The sequence below is a fragment of the Pseudorasbora parva genome, chromosome 23 (genome assembly GCF_024679245.1).
Source record: "Pseudorasbora parva isolate DD20220531a chromosome 23, ASM2467924v1, whole genome shotgun sequence".
NCBI classification, from domain to species: Eukaryota; Metazoa; Chordata; class Actinopteri; order Cypriniformes; family Gobionidae; genus Pseudorasbora; species Pseudorasbora parva.
In genome coordinates, this window is record NC_090194.1 from 2,623,564 (window position 1) to 2,641,671 (window position 18,108).

General features: G+C 38.6%; 1 protein-coding gene across 2 annotated transcripts in view; it reads left to right on the plus strand.

Moving 5' to 3' along the window:
- Positions 1-18,108, plus strand: part of uvrag (UV radiation resistance associated gene) — a 182,155-nt gene that overhangs the window by 93,486 nt on the left and 70,561 nt on the right. The gene's annotated exons all lie outside the window — the stretch shown is intronic.

Genomic DNA, 18,108 nt, shown 5'->3' on the forward strand with positions numbered 1-18,108 from the left:
ATATAATGCCATAGATCTGAATATGATGCCGTAGATCTGAATATAATGCCATAGATCTGAATATGATGCCGTAGATCTGAATATAATGCCGTAGATCTGAATATAATGCAGTAGATCTGAATATAATGCAGTAGATCTGAATATAATGCCATAGATCTGAATATAATGCCGTAGATCTGAATATAATGCCTTAGATCTGAATATGATGCCGTAGATCTGAATATAATGCCGTAGATCTGAATATAATGCCGTAGATCTGAATATAATGCCGTAGATCTGAATATAATGTCGTAGATCTGAATATAATGCCGTAGATCTGAATATAATGCCGTAGATCTGAATATAATGCCGTAGATCTGAATATGATGCCGTAGATCTGAATATAATGCCGTAGATCTGAATATAATGCCGTAGATCTGAATATGATGCCGTAGATCTGAATATAATGTCGTAGATCTGAATATAATGTCGTAGATCTGAATATAACGCCGTAGATCTGAATATAATGCCGTAGATCTGAATATGATGCCGTAGATCTGAATATGATGCCGTAGATCTGAATATAATGCCGTAGATCTGAATATAATGCCGTAGATCTGAATATAATGCCGTAGATCTGAATATAATGCCGTAGATCTGAATATAATGCCGTAGATCTGAATATGATGCCGTAGATCTGAATATAATGCCGTAGATCTGAATATAATGCCGTAGATCTGAATATGATGCCGTAGATCTGAATATGATGCAGTAGATCTGAATATAATGCCGTAGATCTGAATATAATGCCGTAGATCTGAATATAATGCCGTAGATCTGAATATAATGCCGTAGATCTGAATATAATGCCGTAGATCTGAATATAATGCCGTAGATCTGAATATAATGCCGTAGATCTGAATATAATGCCGTAGATCTGAATATAATGCCGTTGATCTGAATATAATGCCGTTGATCTGAATATAATGCCGTAGATCTGAATATAATGCCATAGATCTGAATATAATGCCATAGATCTGAATATAATGCAGTAGATCTGAATATAATGCCATAGATCTGAATATAATGCAGTAGATCTGAATATAATGCCGTAGATCTGAATATAATGCCGTAGATCTGAATATAATGCCGTAGATCTGAATATAATGCCATAGATCTGAATATAATGCAGTAGATCTGAATATAATGCCGTAGATCTGAATATAATGCCATAGATCTGAATATAATGCCGTAGATCTGAATATAATGCCGTAGATCTGAATATAATGCCGTAGATCTGAATATAATGCCATAGATCTGAATATAATGCCGTAGATCTGAATATAATGCCGTAGATCTGAATATAATGCCGTAGATCTGAATATAATGCCGTTGATCTGAATATAATGCCGTAGATCTGAATATAATGCCGTAGATCTGAATATAATGCCGTAGATCTGAATATAATGCCGTAGATCTGAATATAATGCCGTAGATCTGAATATAATGCCGTAGATCTGAATATAATGCCGTAGATCTGAATATAATGCCGTAGATCTGAATATAATGCCGTAGATCTGAATATAATGCCGTTGATCTGAATATAATGCCATAGATCTGAATATAATGCCATAGATCTGAATATAATGCCGTAGATCTGAATATAATGCCGTAGATCTGAATATAATGCCGTAGATCTGAATATAATGCCGTAGATCTGAATATAATGCCGTAGATCTGAATATAATGCCGTAGATCTGAATATAATGCCGTAGATCTGAATATAATGCCGTAGATCTGAATATAATGCCGTAGATCTGAATATAATGCCGTAGATCTGAATATAATGCCGTAGATCTGAATATAATGCCGTAGATCTGAATATAATGCCGTAGATCTGAATATAATGCCGTAGATCTGAATATAATGCCATAGATCTGAATATAATGCCGTAGATCTGAATATAATGCCATAGATCTGAATATAATGCCGTAGATCTGAATATAATGCCGTAGATCTGAATATAATGCCGTAGATCTGAATATAATGCCGTAGATCTGAATATAATGCTATAATCAACACTTTTCATCATTAGTTAACCTTGACACCTGTACTAGTAAAAATATGCTAAAAGTTTTCGAGAGAGTTCCACATGTAAAACTAGCTATTTCATATGCAAAGATTTCAGCCAATCACAGCAATGGGCGTTTACACTGAAGTCTCACAGCAGCCAATCACAGCGGTGGGCGTTGACACTGAAGTTTTGAAAGCAGCAGAACTACTGTTAAGCTACTAAGAAATGTAGTTAAAGGAATAATTCACACCTAAACAAACACTCTATCATTTATGTAACCTTAAATACAAATTCAAGAAAGACATTCATACAGGTTTGGAACGACATGAGGGTGAGTAAATGTCACAATGTAACTATCCCTTTAGACTAATAGTGTCTCTACAAACTCGACCAAATATTTAAAGCGCGCCGAGAATAGCATCAGATTAATCTGTCAAGTCCTCCAGCAGCAGAAATGACCACATCCTTCACTGCGGCTGGCTCAGATTAGAGCCTCGCACAGTTCCCATTCTCAGTTATGTCTAGCTCGCGTCCCCCTCAAAGCAATGCGATTTGTTGCGTTCAACATTGATGTCTAGATCTCTAGATGTTCTGCCATTTTCAGCCACATGAACGTAACACAATAGTCCGTCTTTGAGGTACAAGCTTCAACAAAGTTCACAGACAGTACATCGGCCTCTGGAGACTGCGCTGTTATGAAAGTCAAACAATCAGGACACACTCTTCCTGACCCTTAGGATGTGTGTTTGTGAATGTACGCTTGTTTGTGTGAGGGGCCATTAGCAGCAGCTGAGCGGGGGGTGAAGCCGCTCAGCTGTTTAAACGGCCCCGTGTGTGTGTGTGTGTGTGTGTGTTTGCAGATGAATCAGGTGCCGCTGAGAAGATGAAGGTCTAACCCTTCAGAAGTCGGACTCCAAAGCTCATTTAGGTATGAGTTACAAGGAGAAGGAGAACAGAGGGACCTATGTGGGCCGCGTGATTAACTCCGCACGAGCCGGGCCTGCACCAGATCCTATTATCCCCACTCCTACCGCGACCCTATGACCTCCACACACCATAACTTACAGCAATATGAGCCGTAATCAGCCCCGAAGTGTCATTGTTTAACATTGTGTCTGCCTTGCCTTGACGAATGCCGTTTAAATCATCTTCTCTATCGCTCTCATGGCCTGTTGGGTCTGGCGTTCGTATGTCTGTCTCTCTGTCAGGGCAGGTTTGGGTGTGTGTAGTGGATTCTCTGAGCTGCAGTCTAGGCCCATTAATCTCCTCCAGTTTGGGAAGAAGCACCGGCGGTCCTCATAGCGGCGCTTACTGAAAGACATTTCTCTGAAGCCTGTGGTCTAGAGCCAAACGGAGCGGATCAGGCTGAGCTCTAAGACGCAAGTCGTCATTTAACTGATGCTTTTATCCACGACTTCAAGTACACTTATGATCTATCTATCTATCTATCTATCTATCTATCTATCTATCTATCTATCTATCTATCTATCTATCTATCTATCTATCTATCTATCTATCTATCTATCTATCTATCTATCTATCTATCTGTCTGTCTGTCTGTCTGTCTGTCTGTCTGTCTGTCTGTCTGTCTGTCTGTCTGTCATCTGTCTGTTGTTCCTCCATCCATCCATCCATCCATCCATCCATCCATCTATCTATCCATCTATCCGTCTGTCTGTCTGTCTGTCTGTCTGTAATCGGTTGTCCATCCATCCATCCATAGTTCTTTTATTCCATCCATCCATCCATCCATCCATCCATCCATCCATCCATCCATCCATCCATCCATCCATCATCTGTTGTTCCTTCCATCCATCATCTGTTGTCTCATCCTTCCATCCATCCATCCATCCATCCATCCATCCATCCATCCATCCATCCATCCATCCAGTTATTTCTGTCCGTCTGTCCATCCATCCATCTGTAGTTCTTTTATTCCATCCACCCATCCATCCATCCATAGTTCTTTCATCCCATCCATCCATCATCTGTTGTTCCGTCCGTCCGTCCGTCCGTCTGTCTGTCTGTCTATCTATCTATCTAATCGCAATTCAAATTCAGAAGTTGAATTAAAACATAAAAGGCTTTTGCATTTCTCTTTTACGAACACTGCACAATCATAGATTACTCATTGTTAGGGTCACAGCTGCAAACCTTTTGGTTATCAGACCACACTTCTTGCTATTGAGCATAACGGCACCATCCCACAATCTGCTCATCATCTTACTTTAGCTTCATCCATCCTTCTCCTAGGTGTCAGTGAGGTGGCCCATAAGCTGGAGCAACCCCTGACCTCACCTCCCTCACATTGTTTAGGGCTTCATCCGATCGCCCAGTGTGTGTATACACAGATCGAAATGATGTGGCCATCCCTGGCCAAGATTCACCCTTCTGATGATAAAGCTGTCAGGACAGTGATTGGGAATAAAGATGAGTGAAGTGTGAGTATTGTGGCGATAATCACTGGTCGTTTGTCACTGAAGCCCAATCAGAGAGCCAGAAATCTCTCTTAAGATGAACGTGGTTAGCTGGACTCAAATGAAGAATTATTGTGTGATTTTCCATAACCAGTCACTGCTGACCTGTTTCTGTAGGACTAGGCTTAACCGACCCATAATAAATGAGATGTTGGAGAGATGTTATTGAGAATGTGCCTTGTGTTTCTATGCGTTCACTTACTGAAATGATAATGTTATCTTTAGAGCTTTACAGTTGATATAAACATTCTTGAATTTCCAGCCTACTGTGTACATAAATTGAGATCTAGAATTATCAGGCCAACCTCCAGTGTCATAACTGTGAAGCATTTGGAAATCTTGTTTTTCTATGATGTTACTTTTTGAAATGACAATAGCTCTGTTTTAAACTAGGGGTGTAAGAAAATATCGATACACGTGAATATCGCGATATTATGTTTGGAGATACTGTATCGATTCTCAAAAACACTGTATCGATATTTATATATTTATTTATTTACATCTAAGATTCGTGGCTTTGTGTTCGGTTTAATCCACTGACTATATAACACCCAACCACTAGATGACAGTGTTATCTCAGAACGTATAACTGACGCGGAGCCGGAGAAGCGCGTGAATCACTAGTGTTTACATTAGCAAACCCAGCTCTCAAGACGATAGCATTATTCCGCTCTTGCAGTATACAGAGCTGAAGTGTGGACTCATTTTGGCTTCAGCTAAAAAGAAGCCACTAAGGAAATCGACAAGAATCATTTTGTTTGCAAAATAGGCCAAGTTAAAATCGAATACTCTGGAAACACATTGAAACAGAGCTCGCTTAACATCCTGACGTCACCCGCGCTGCTGAGAAGCGTTTCGATTGAATGTCCTGCAAGTTTTCCTCTCAGTAACAAAATAAACACACACCAAAACTGACAGCGGTGGCAGGAGAACGAAAGATCATAGCGGATATGATGACCAGCTCTGCAGTTCAGTAACGTTACTTGAAATAGCACTTTATACAATAGACTGCTTTATAGAAAATAGCTTAACGTTATTAAATATATAACAAACAGTCATTCAGTCATGAAATGGACTGCACTTTCTGTTGTTAAATAGCCACTGCTATACTGTGAACCTTTGCTCCAGAGAAATCAGAGGTAAAAAGTTGGTAAAAAAAAGTGAAAAGTGGCCATTGTGAGATATACTTGAGTTAAACTTGTCCATCAGGACTTGATTGGATCGTTGGATCATTGCTATGGCTGTAGAAGAGATGGCATGACAAGTGGAAAGGGAACTTATTTTAATTAAAGTTTACAAGGGCAAATATATTAAAAATGATGTGCACGAATACATAATCTTTAATAAATACTGCAATATTCTATTAAAAACTACAAGAATTGTCTTTTTTTTTAATTTCTCTGTGACTTTAATGATAAACTCTGGGTTAACGCCAAAGTAATTACTGAGTGTCTAGTGTCATGTGAGTTTGTGTGGCATGCGTAAGTTGGTTCCATTAGCCTGTGTGTCCACCAAAGCGTTTTTTCTCGAAGCTAGCATATTTTTCCAATTGTTTTCAATGGGAGCGCTAACCCTAAAACTGACATAACCCCGCTCCCGGGAACACGCAACAAAGTCATGTGGAGAAGAGGAAGAGTTGTCGTAGTCGAGCACATTTGGGAGTCGCTCAAGCTGTCGTCCGTCTTTCTCATTTATTGATACAGTACGAACACAAATGCAATAGCACGTCATAAAGCAAGATGACAACATCAGTTATAACCGTAATTAAACTAAACTATACCTGTTCTCTCTTCATATATTCTCTGGCTCTGTGCATCTTACAACAGTTCCCACACCAGCGATTTATAGATTATCATGACAGAATATGCTAATCAATGACTTGAAGATCGTTAACTCATAAATTCATCAACTATCCATTCAGAAACGTCCTGTCTCATTCTACATGTCGTCTCTTCATCTGGAGTCTCTCCATCATTGTCCGACTCTGGTTTGATCATAAAAGGCTGAACAGTTTCTGACATTTTCAGTGTGTGTGTGTGTGTGTGTGAGGTAATCAGAGCTGCTAACACGAGCTCTTGAAGCTCCGCCCTCTTCCTGGAGCACTGGATGTCTCTCTAGCTGTAATTGTGTAACTTTTAGGGTTAGACCACATTCCAAAGTCATTTCCGTGTTTTTTTTATTTTACAGGTTCTTAAATTGTCCAGGGCTCATCCATTAAACCTAAATATACACTGTAATATCGACTCAGTCTCGTAAATGAAATCTGACGAATCCCTGTTCAGCCATAAAACCATAATTTTCGACATTCAGCCTTCTTTGCTTCTCATTAAAGCCTTACTTTTACTTGTTATTTAGCCAAAATTCTGATTCAAAGTGACTAATTGGACGGACAGAAATTGGATCTCAATACATTTCCGGATCTAAGGTCAGTTCTACATGGTATTGAAGGTGTAAGCTTAAGGTTAGCAGCTCTGACCTTTACGCCACCACCATCCCAGACCATTGCTTTTTCCCCTTTTCTTTCTCTGCGTATTAGAGCGAATGTCTCCCAGTGAGACTGTCTTGGCGTGCAGTCCTGCGGTTCCTTCCTTCCTTCTCCACCTGGGATTCCTCATCTGTGACCAAATGATGTGGATTGGAGAAAAACAAGAGCTGTACCAATATGATCTACTATCCCTTGGCCCTCCTCTTTCCTTAATGTAGCACTAAAAATACGCACAATTCTTTTACCGTAACGTTCCTTGCAATCTTGGAAGCTGCTTTCGGCCCCCCCTGGATGCATTCTTGAAATGCAATGGACTCTAACAACACGTTGCACCCACATTTCTTCACTTCTATCCCATTGCAGCACGGCTGATTGCCGCAGAGCTCGGAGAGGCCGGGAGATGCGATCCAGATGTACTCTGGGTGATGGAGTCCAGAGATTGGCCCATTAAACCCAAGCCCCCCTCTCATATTGGCTTTTATTGGGAATTGTGCGATGGCGCTCCCCACGTTTTCAGAAGGACTTTATGACAAGCGTAAAAATGGAAGTAGGGATTGACACATCGCTCCATGAGTTGAGGAGTCGCCAGCTCAGGCTCCCAGACCAGAGAGGGTGGCCATGAGGAACCGTGAGCTCAAAGGAAAGGAAAATCATTAAAGGATCTTTTGATGATGCCTGCTAAGATGACCTGCACTTCCTTTTTAGGGTTGGCTGGTTGTATTTTATTTCCATCTTTAAAAAGGATCACAGCTCAGTTCCTCCTTGTCTGAATGCATTTCTTGAGACACATCAAAAAACGAAACCATTGAATTTGGTGATTTTGCAGTGTGATTCATAACATAATGAGTTCTTCAGGGGCTGATATCATTTGAAGACAGTGGAAAGACTCGTCAGTCTTTTATTTGGCCCTTAGGGACGAGGTGTGGGTCTGCCAGAACCAGTTTGATGGAGCTGAAAGTTGATAAAAGCGCTCATCATAAAGACAGAAGACTGGAGCCAGGCTGTACCCGGCAGCTGAAGACATCATCCCTCTGGCTGTCTTCTCCTCGTTTCCATCCCTCTATCTTCTAAACCTTCTTGAGGCGTGGATTGAGCCATGTTTCCATTGTTCTTTAAATCATTCAGCTGTTCTGGTCCAGATTGTCTTCATCTTTAACCAGAATAAACTTGTATCCGCTGGACTGCCTTGTTTATGACGCTTGGAAATCCCTTTAATTTGAAAAGGCCTTTTGATTGTTCAGTATTTCCTTTCAAAATTGTCAGCATATTTGTTTGTTGAAATGATTATCTTGATCTTATTTAGTTTTCCAGTCTGCCAGAGGTCTTCATTTTTCGTTTTCTTTGCCTCTTCTTGACGGATCGCTTCCTGTACTCCTGAGTTGTAAGTCGCTTTGGATAAAAGCGTCTGCTAAATGCATAAATGTATGTATATATATATATATATATATATATATATATATATATATATATATATATATATATATATATATATATATATATATATATATATATATATATATATATATATATAACATTTTTATTATTTTTACATTGGCCAATATCATCGGCTATAACATCAAAATAATTAGTTATGTTGAACAGAATATTAATATCTATATATTTCAGTGCTATAATGCATGTAATTAATTTTTTTAGCTTAATACGTTAAACCAAATGGGTAACACTTTACTTGAAGGGGTGTGCATAAGACTGACATGACACCTTCATAATCATGACATGACACGTGTCATGAATATGAACGAGTTTTTATGCATGTTTATGACAACTGTCATTAAGTGTCATTCGCTTAATTATGTCATTTTTAATGCAATGATGACATTTCGATATTGTCTTTGTTATGACAACTTGACATAAACCAATACATCATAACATGTCAGTGTCTTTGTCATGACAACTTGACATTACCAAGACAACATAACCTGTCATAAACATGACATAACAGATTATCAAATTTAAGAAATTTACTTAGCTTATAAGGTTAACCTTAAACTGTCATGTGGTTGGTTTTGATGTTGACTGAGGCTATTATAATGTCATACATTTTTTTCAGTGGCACAAGTTTAATTTGTCATTAAAATGTAATTAGGTGTTAATACGCTGTCAAATTATTTTTTAATAACAGCATCATTAATATTTTTCAGTTCATAATGTTTTATTTTATGTTTTAAGTTTCCTCCACCAGCTTCAACAGAAGGTTAGATAATAGACAATTTCAAATGTCTTAAAAATATGAAAAGGAGTTCGAGAAATAAAATCAATCATTTAATTTTTAAGACCTGCCCTCTCACAGAACTGACTCTTAAAAACACAAGGCATAAATTTATACACAGGTGACCAGCACCAATTAACGCAAAAAGGGGAAAACACGTACACAAATATTGGCCATTACACAAAATAAACATATATATATATATCAACATCATATATACACATAAACAAACACAGAAAAATAACACTTTGTCAAATGACTTCACTTTATAAATTATCTTTCGATGTATAAAAATAAGAGGAATAGTCTTTAGAGCCCCACCCCGGGCTGAATGGTTGCGACTAGATCCTAGGCCGGAACATTATATATAGGGCCAACGTTTCCGCCCGAACCACTTTTGACGGTGCACCAGCACACGGGACTCCGCCATGACAGACAGACAAACAAAAAAAATTGGTAAGAATAAACTCAAACTATTCGTTAAAGAGTGAGCGAAAGTTTAAATAAAGTATATTAAACCCAAAATAACGTTGTTGTGAATTGTTTTTACTTACTGCAAACTAAATTGACATTAAACACCTAAACAAACTAACCTGACTGAGGCTCTGCCAACCACTGTTACAGCATACACATAACCAGTGGTGCCACCATAGACATCATCATATAGGTGTATATGTCTATGCCACTCTATCATTTTGAGTTATATTAATAGTTTTTAATGACTCTGTACGATTTCCTCTATGATGCCATATTTCAGGTCAAGCTAAATATTCATGACACTGTTATAAAATAATTTGACTGAGTATTGACACTTAATGACATGTTAATGACAAATTCAACTTGTACCACTGTAGTTTAGGTCAAGAAATATATTCATGACAATGTTATGAAATAATTTGACACAGTATTGACACTTAATGACATGTTAATGACAAATTTAACTTGTACCACTGTAGTTTAGGTCAAGAAATATATTCATGACAATGTTATGAAATAATTTGACACAGTATTGACGCTTAATGACGTGTTAATGACAAATTCAACTTGTACCACTGTAGTTTAGGTCAAGAAATAGATTCATGACAATGTTATAAAATAATTTGACAGAGTATTGACACTTAATGACATGTAAATGACAAATTAAATTTATAGAAAAATCATGACATTATAATAGCCTAATGACAGCCAACGTCAAAACCAACCACATGACAGTTTAATAATAATAATAATAGATTTTATTTATAACACACTTTTCATTCCGAAGAATCTCAAAGTGCAACAAAGGGAAAAAATAACAATACATGAATAACAAGTAAAAATTACATCTCAACATCATGCCGGACGCTGATGACGCTAGCCTGGTGCAAACTTCAGCCACCGCAGTTCAAGCCCGAGGGAGACCAGCAGTGAGCAGCCGACACCCAGAAGAGAGAGCAGCCGCAGCGAGCAACATCAAATGTCCTTTAAACCAAAACCAACCACAAATTCAAATTCATTCAAACAAAAACAGAAGAGAAGTGGTGAAAAAACGGCAAACAACGTCCTCTCAGTGGCTGCCAGCAATCAGCAACAGTCCCAATTGTAGCTATGACTGTTAGACTAGTCACAAACATAAGAAAATAAAATAAAATCTAAATTTTATAGTAAAGTTAACATGATTTGTGGGTGGAGAAGCGTCGAACAGACAACGCCAGCGTCCTCTCCCCCATGTTGCCTAGCAACTAATGTAATGTAAACCCAAAAAGCGAAGTAGTTTCTTAAATTTGATAATTAATCTGCTATGTCATTTCATGTCTGTTTATGACAGGTTATGTTGTCTTGGTAATGTCAAGTTGTCATGACAAAGACACTGACATGTTATGATGTATTGGTTTATGTCAAGTTGTCATAACAAAGACAACTCTGCAATGTCATCATTGCATTAAAAATGACATAATTAAGCGAATGACACTTAATGACAGTTGTCATAAACATGCATAAAAACTTGTTCATATTCATGACACGTGTCATGTCATGATTATGAAGGTGTCATGTCAGTCTTATGCACACCCCTTCAAGTAAAGTGTTACCAAAAAGGTATCAGCAATTTTATAATCAATATTTTATCAAATGAAATATCACACTCTTATTCATGTAAATGCTTTTAAATTTAATTGTAGTGCAACAAGACAGAAGAGAACGCGATCACTGTGAATGTCCTGACTATGACACACACACACACACACACACACACACACACACACACACACACACACACACACACACACACACAACGCTCAGAAAGACAGAAGAGAACTCGCTGACTGTGAATGTCCTGACTATGACACACACACACACACACACACACACACACACAACGCTCAGAAAGACAGAAGAGAACGCGCTCACTGTGAATGTCCTGACTATGACACACACACACACACACACACACACACAACGCTCAGAAAGACAGAAGAGAACGCGCTCACTGTGAATGTCCTGACTATGACACACACACACACACCAGAATCAAATTCTCTTTCACGGTTTAACAAACAATAACACAGAATTATGCCAAAATGCCCGTTTTGTCTCATATCCTCATAAGAGAGTCTTAAATGAGTTAAATAACGTCTTAAATGAACTTAAAGAGTTGTGAGGAAATGGGATGTCAGATCCGCTTCATGTTCGGCAGCGGCAGATCTTAAAGTGACAGCAGCCTAATAAACCAGTCACTGAGATTCTGTCATTAATGTTCATCAAACAACAAAGATAACAGAGAAAACTGTAGCTTTAATAAGGAATAGTCTATATCTAATTTATAATTCATTCAGATAAGACTGTAAAGTGTTTGATAAGCTTTCTGTATATTGATTATATATGAAGGCCACAGGTTAATATGACATTCATTATAATGGGTTCATGCAAAGATTGTTTTAAGTTCACTTAAATTAAAAATATTTTTTTTTTGAAGCCTAATAAATGTTGAAATTGATTACATTATACTTTTACAAATATATTGTCTTTTTGTTTTTACATTCATTTGGAGAGTAACTGAAATTATTACAATATAAAAATATTAAAGACTAGTTTTAACCGCAGTTTTGACACAGATTGACAGCACGAATATAGTATAATATAACAGATCTTCCATTTATTTCTTTTTATTGGTATTTTAATTGACCAACACAGCTTTCACATATTTTCGTTAAAAGGGTTGTTGGTTGTCGTCCAGGACTTCCTTTGGTCTTCAGGCACTGAGATATATTCCGTGCTTGTGCTGCAGTTTTCCAGACTAGTTGCGATCTTTCTTAAAGGGGTGGTTCCATGTTTTTTTTCTAAGCTTGGTTGTGTTTATGGGGCGCAGTATAACACGTCTTAATACTTCTTTTTTTTTTAAACGCTGTATTTTTCTTCTATTCTCCCTTTATTCCACACCGCTGTCTCCACTGTGCTTTGAACGGCTCGTTTGCTTCCTGCTTCTATGAAGCCCCTCCCTCTGATAAACGCAATGGTCTTAGATTGGTCAGATGGCCAAATGTAGTTTCCTGTATTTTTATTGGCTGAAGTGCCAAGCACAGGTTAAGGCCACGCCCCTTCCCATTATGGGCAGAAATCACATCTGCGGAGACTAGCGAGGGTTTATGATGTCACCGACCCAGGAAGAAGCTCGTTGTAGTCCAAACCGGCCATTTTTGTAGGCGATAAACTGCCGTAACTTTAAAAGACAATATCTCCGTTTGCATTGAACTTTCAGCGCTGTAACTTATCTTTAGGAACATTACACACTTACTAAAGTTAAACAAGTCAAATCGCATGCAACCACATGTAGTTTCCTTCCTTAAGAAGCTCCAGTCTTTGCTCAGATGAGGGTTGAGGGAATCCTGCAGCAGCCTGTTGTTCTGTGGGTGGTCGGAGCGGGTCGGTCCAGGAACTGTTGAAAATCTTCCCAGCTTGACCTGCGCTAGTGTATACTCGCTGCAGGCCACGGCACATGTGTTCCGCCTGCCTGTTTACATGTCATAATTGATACTCCAAATGTACATAACCATCGTATCCTAACTCCGCTTCGTGCTGGTGCATACTCTCTCCATTTGTGAACATCCCATATTTATGTATCGACACGCTTACATGCACGTTTGTTCTTCTATCTCCTGCTTTTCTGATCACACATACGGTATGGAATATGTCCTTCTCCACACATTATCGTTGAAGTCACCTGGGAAAGACAGAACATTCCCCATAACTACAGTGGTTTTTAATGCACTTTCAGATCATAAATCAAGCCTGCTGCTTTTAAACAAACACCTGCCTCAGACTGTCACCGCTAATGGCAGCACATGCCGTATGAATCAACCATAGCTGTAACTCCCAATATCATAGAAACGATTACACTGAGCATCTGTCACACAGTGCTGTTTTAATGGGCCAGGCTCCGCCGATAGCCCACGCTGAAGCCGCTCTCTGTTAAAGTATGCGTGTGTCTTGAAAAGGTCCAAAAGGGATTTGTGGGTCACTTGCTCTGTCGTCTTAGTTTCTTTATGAGCTGGTGTAAGAGAACAAGGTGCATTTCCCCCACAGCTGTTTAATTAAGACCAGAAATGGGGCCGGAGAACTGGAAGGGAGCACAACTGATATGCATCTGAACTTCCTCATACATCCCATTTAATAAGTCAAACCTTTCTATAGCTGGTGTACGTGGAATGTTAGTTTGCATAATAACATTTCAGACATATTTTAAGATGATCAAAGCAGGAATAAACAACCCGTGGTGTAAATTACAGTGGCCATTGAAGTATTTACACACACAAGACCGCACAAGCACTCTTCTATTAAAGCAAAACATGTCACTAAAATATGTTTGTTATGCTCAAACATAAGATATATTGTTAAAAAATATTTGTGGCAACTGAATTTGATGATTACTGACTTCACACATTGACTGAAAATCACTCCAGGACCAGTCGGCATCATTTTTTTGCAAGCCACAGGCTGCTTTTAGGGGTCAGAGGTCACCACTCCTTTTATTTCAATATGTCTTTAAGTATTCTTGCATATGTTTTGTCCCGTCACAAACATTAAATTATTAAATCTTTGTAAAATTGTCCCACATTTTTTATACTTTTAACAATTTCTAAAAATTACTAAAAATACATTTTTAACTTCTAAAACTTCTTCTTTTTTAATATATATATAAATTAAATGCCTCCGCCGGCTCGCCTTCTTCCCATAGTGCATCCTGGGGCCATGTGTTCCCCAGGTAAGCCACACACACACACACACACACACACACCCGGCCATCCACGTGATGTAAAAGAGCACGTGATTCCTCAGACCAGGCCACCTTCTTCCATTGCTCCGTGGTCCAGTTCTGATGCTCACGTGCCACTGTTGGTGCTTTCGGCGGGGTCAGGGGTCAGAGGTCACCCTGACTGGTCAGCGGTCACCCTGACTGGTCAGCGGCTATGCCGCCCAATACGCAGCAAACTGAGCTGCTCTGTGTATTCTGACAGCTTTCTATCAGAACCAGCATTAACTTCTGGAGCAGTTTGAGCTCCAGTAGCTCGTCTGTTTGATCGGACCCCACGGGCCAGCCTTCGCTCCCCACGTGCATCAATGAGCCTTGGCCGCCCATGACCCTGTGGCCGGTTCTCCACTGGTCCTTCCTTGGAGCACTTTTGATAGATACTGACCACTGCAGACCGGGAACAGCCCACAAGAGCTGCAGTTCTGGAGATGCTCTGACCCAGTCGTCTAGCCGTCACAATCTGGCCCTTGTCAAACTCGCTCAAATCCTCACGCTTGCCCATTTCTCCTGCTTCTAACATGTTCACTTGCTGCCTAATATATCCCACCCACTAACAGTCAAGGTTTTTCCAGTTCTTAGAGATATATGGGTCACTTCTAAAACTGATATCCAGCTAAACTCGTGCTTTTGTGCTATGCCTTTTGCGAGACCTTTAGTGGGGTGTGACTGAGATATCCTGCCATGTGAGAGTGAACATTTCTCCAGCTCGCACCGTAATCCTCCACATTTCCAACAGTGATAAAAACACTTCTCATTTCCGCTCCATTTCTCCCTCTTTCTGTCCTATATCACCTGTACACACACACACACACACACACACACACACACACACACACACACACACACACACACACACACACACACACACACACACACACACACACACACACACACACACACACACACACACACACACACACACACACACACACACACACTCGCTTGCTTCCTGCCCCCTGTTGCTCTGTTATAATATGTTTGACTGGACATTCCCTTGAGGAATTCCTGGTGCTCTGTGAACCAGTCACAACAGTATGATCTCACACACACACACACACACACACACACACACACCGGAGAGTGCTCATTAATCACTGTAAGGTGACGGTATGTGCACGCCTGCGTATGCTTGCGTGTGTGTGAGTGATTTTTGGCTGGGTTACTGTCGTTGTTTTTTTATGGAGTGTGGTAAGATGTGGCTTGTTAGGATATGATTTGGAACCAAATGATGTTTGATCTCGGTTCTTGATGTAATACTGTAATAAAGTAATCTGACAGAGCTTCTTGCACTTCTTATTTAGTCACGGCACAAGTAAGAAACGAACAGTACCTTGTGACCAGTGTAGTCCAATTCCAGAACGAATGACTCTCATGAGACACTGTACCTTGTTCTGCTCTTTTACACTCAAAGTGACATGAATGGTGTGTGTGTGTGTGTGTGTGTTCAGTCCGTTGAGGGTTTTAAGTAGGCACCTGCTTCAAGATTATGCCCCCCTGGGTCTTATGGGTCAGACAGGAAGTGTGTGTGTGTGTGTGTGTGTGTGTGTGTGTGTGTGTGTGTGTGTGTGTGTGTGTGTGTGTGTATGAGAGGCAGGATTGTTAAGACAGGAAGTTGAGGGAATTGCCGGGTCTGTCTCCACTCTTCCGCGATTAAAAGCACGAGCTCCAGGTACGAATGAGAAGAGGACCTTCGAGGCCAGTCCAGACCTCTTCTACCCAGCAGCTTTCTGAAAATAAAAAAAAAGATGTATGTTCACAATGGCGAGACTCAGGTTTGTTTTAAAGGAAGTGTATGTAAGATTGTGGCCAGAACTGGTACTGCAATCACTTTCAAATGACTGTAGAGCGGTGTATCCCCCTCACCTTCCCCCTGACTCGAGGTTGCCAGATTGGCTGCAGGATCAGCAGAACGTTTGTAGATCTGCAGCTGTGCTAACTAGAGCAGATCTGGCAACCCCAAACACTACTGACTTCGTGATTGGTCGATAGGTGGAGGGCGGAGCTTCAGGCCAGAACACATCATGACATCATCAACATCAGCTGAGGGCTGCAACAACAACTTTATAATGACAATATCCTGGCCGGACTACTGTTGTCAGTGATAGAAGTGTTTGAAATGAACATGATTTCTGAATGTCTAGTGACATATCAGGGCCATTTTATGATTGATTGAAGCACATTTCTTACATACAGTTCCTTTAACACTCCTGCCAGCGCTGTCCCAGGAGCTTTGGTTGTAAAGTGGTCGTGTGTGTGTTGATCTCAGGTGGTTCAGCTGGAGGCGTCTCTGTCTGTTAATAACAGGGCCGTCCTGCCGTACTCTGACATTACGAGGGCCGCCGTTATGTCAGGTGTTTGAGGAGGGATATATTCACAGCTCGTGTTTGTTGAGCTGATGTTTTTTTCACAGGGACTTTCCAACTGGGTTTTTTCAGGCTGTATTTTCTAATTAAACTAATAGTGCTTGTTTTTGAGACGTGTCCATTGCTTCTACACTGCTAGCACAGTTTCATCAGATATTCTTTTTGATTGTTGTTCACCTTAATTTTCTGTATAATATTAAATGTATTTTCACAGATGTAAGAAACTTGTAAGATTACAGCTTGAAAGTCTCCTGTTGACATTCAGAAGAACGATCAGTGGTAAAAGTGGCACTTAAGTTATGTTTCTACATTTCTGTTTGCATTGCAGAAATTTTCATATTTTATTTTATTTATTTTATTTTATTTTATTTTATTTTATTTTATTTTATTATTTTATTTTATTTTATTTTATTTTATTTGAACCAAAGCCGAAAACCTAAGTGTACTTTAAAACGAATATAAATTGCATTTATTTATGTATTTATTTGTTTTTTTGTTTGTTTATTACTTTTAAAAATATTTTAAATTTACTTTGAACCAAAGCTTAAAATCTAAAGTGTACTTAATTTTTTTTTTAATGTAATGTAAGTAATTAAAATGTATTTTTATCTTATTTACTTAGAACCAAAGCATAACCTAAGTGTACTTTAAAACTAATAAAAATCTATGAAAACTTCTGTTTATTTAATTTATTTATTTATTTTACTTTTTTCAATATTTCTAATTTACTTTGAGCCAAAGCTTAAAACATTAGTTACTTATTAGTTTTTTTTTTTGTATTTTGTGGTGTGTATGTTATTTTATTTATTATTTTTATTTATTTTATTTAAGTGTACCTTTTTAAATGTATTTATTTATTTATTTATTTATTTATTTATTTATTTTAATTTAGCATAATTTATTTTAACCACACTTTTAACCAAAGCTTAAAACCCAAGTTATTTAATTTTAATTAATTGTATTATTATTTTTTAATTTTATTTTATTTTATTTTATTTTATTATTTTATCTTTTATTTTTTTGTTTTTTTTTTTATATTTCTAATTTATTTTGAACCCAAGCTTAAAACCCAAGTGTACTTTCAAACAATAACAAATCAATGCAAATGTAGGTCTTGTTTCTTTTGTTTTATTTAATTTAATTTATACAATTTTATTCATTTTCTAGATTTTTTTTGTTGTTGCATTAAACCACACTAAACAAACTACTTTTT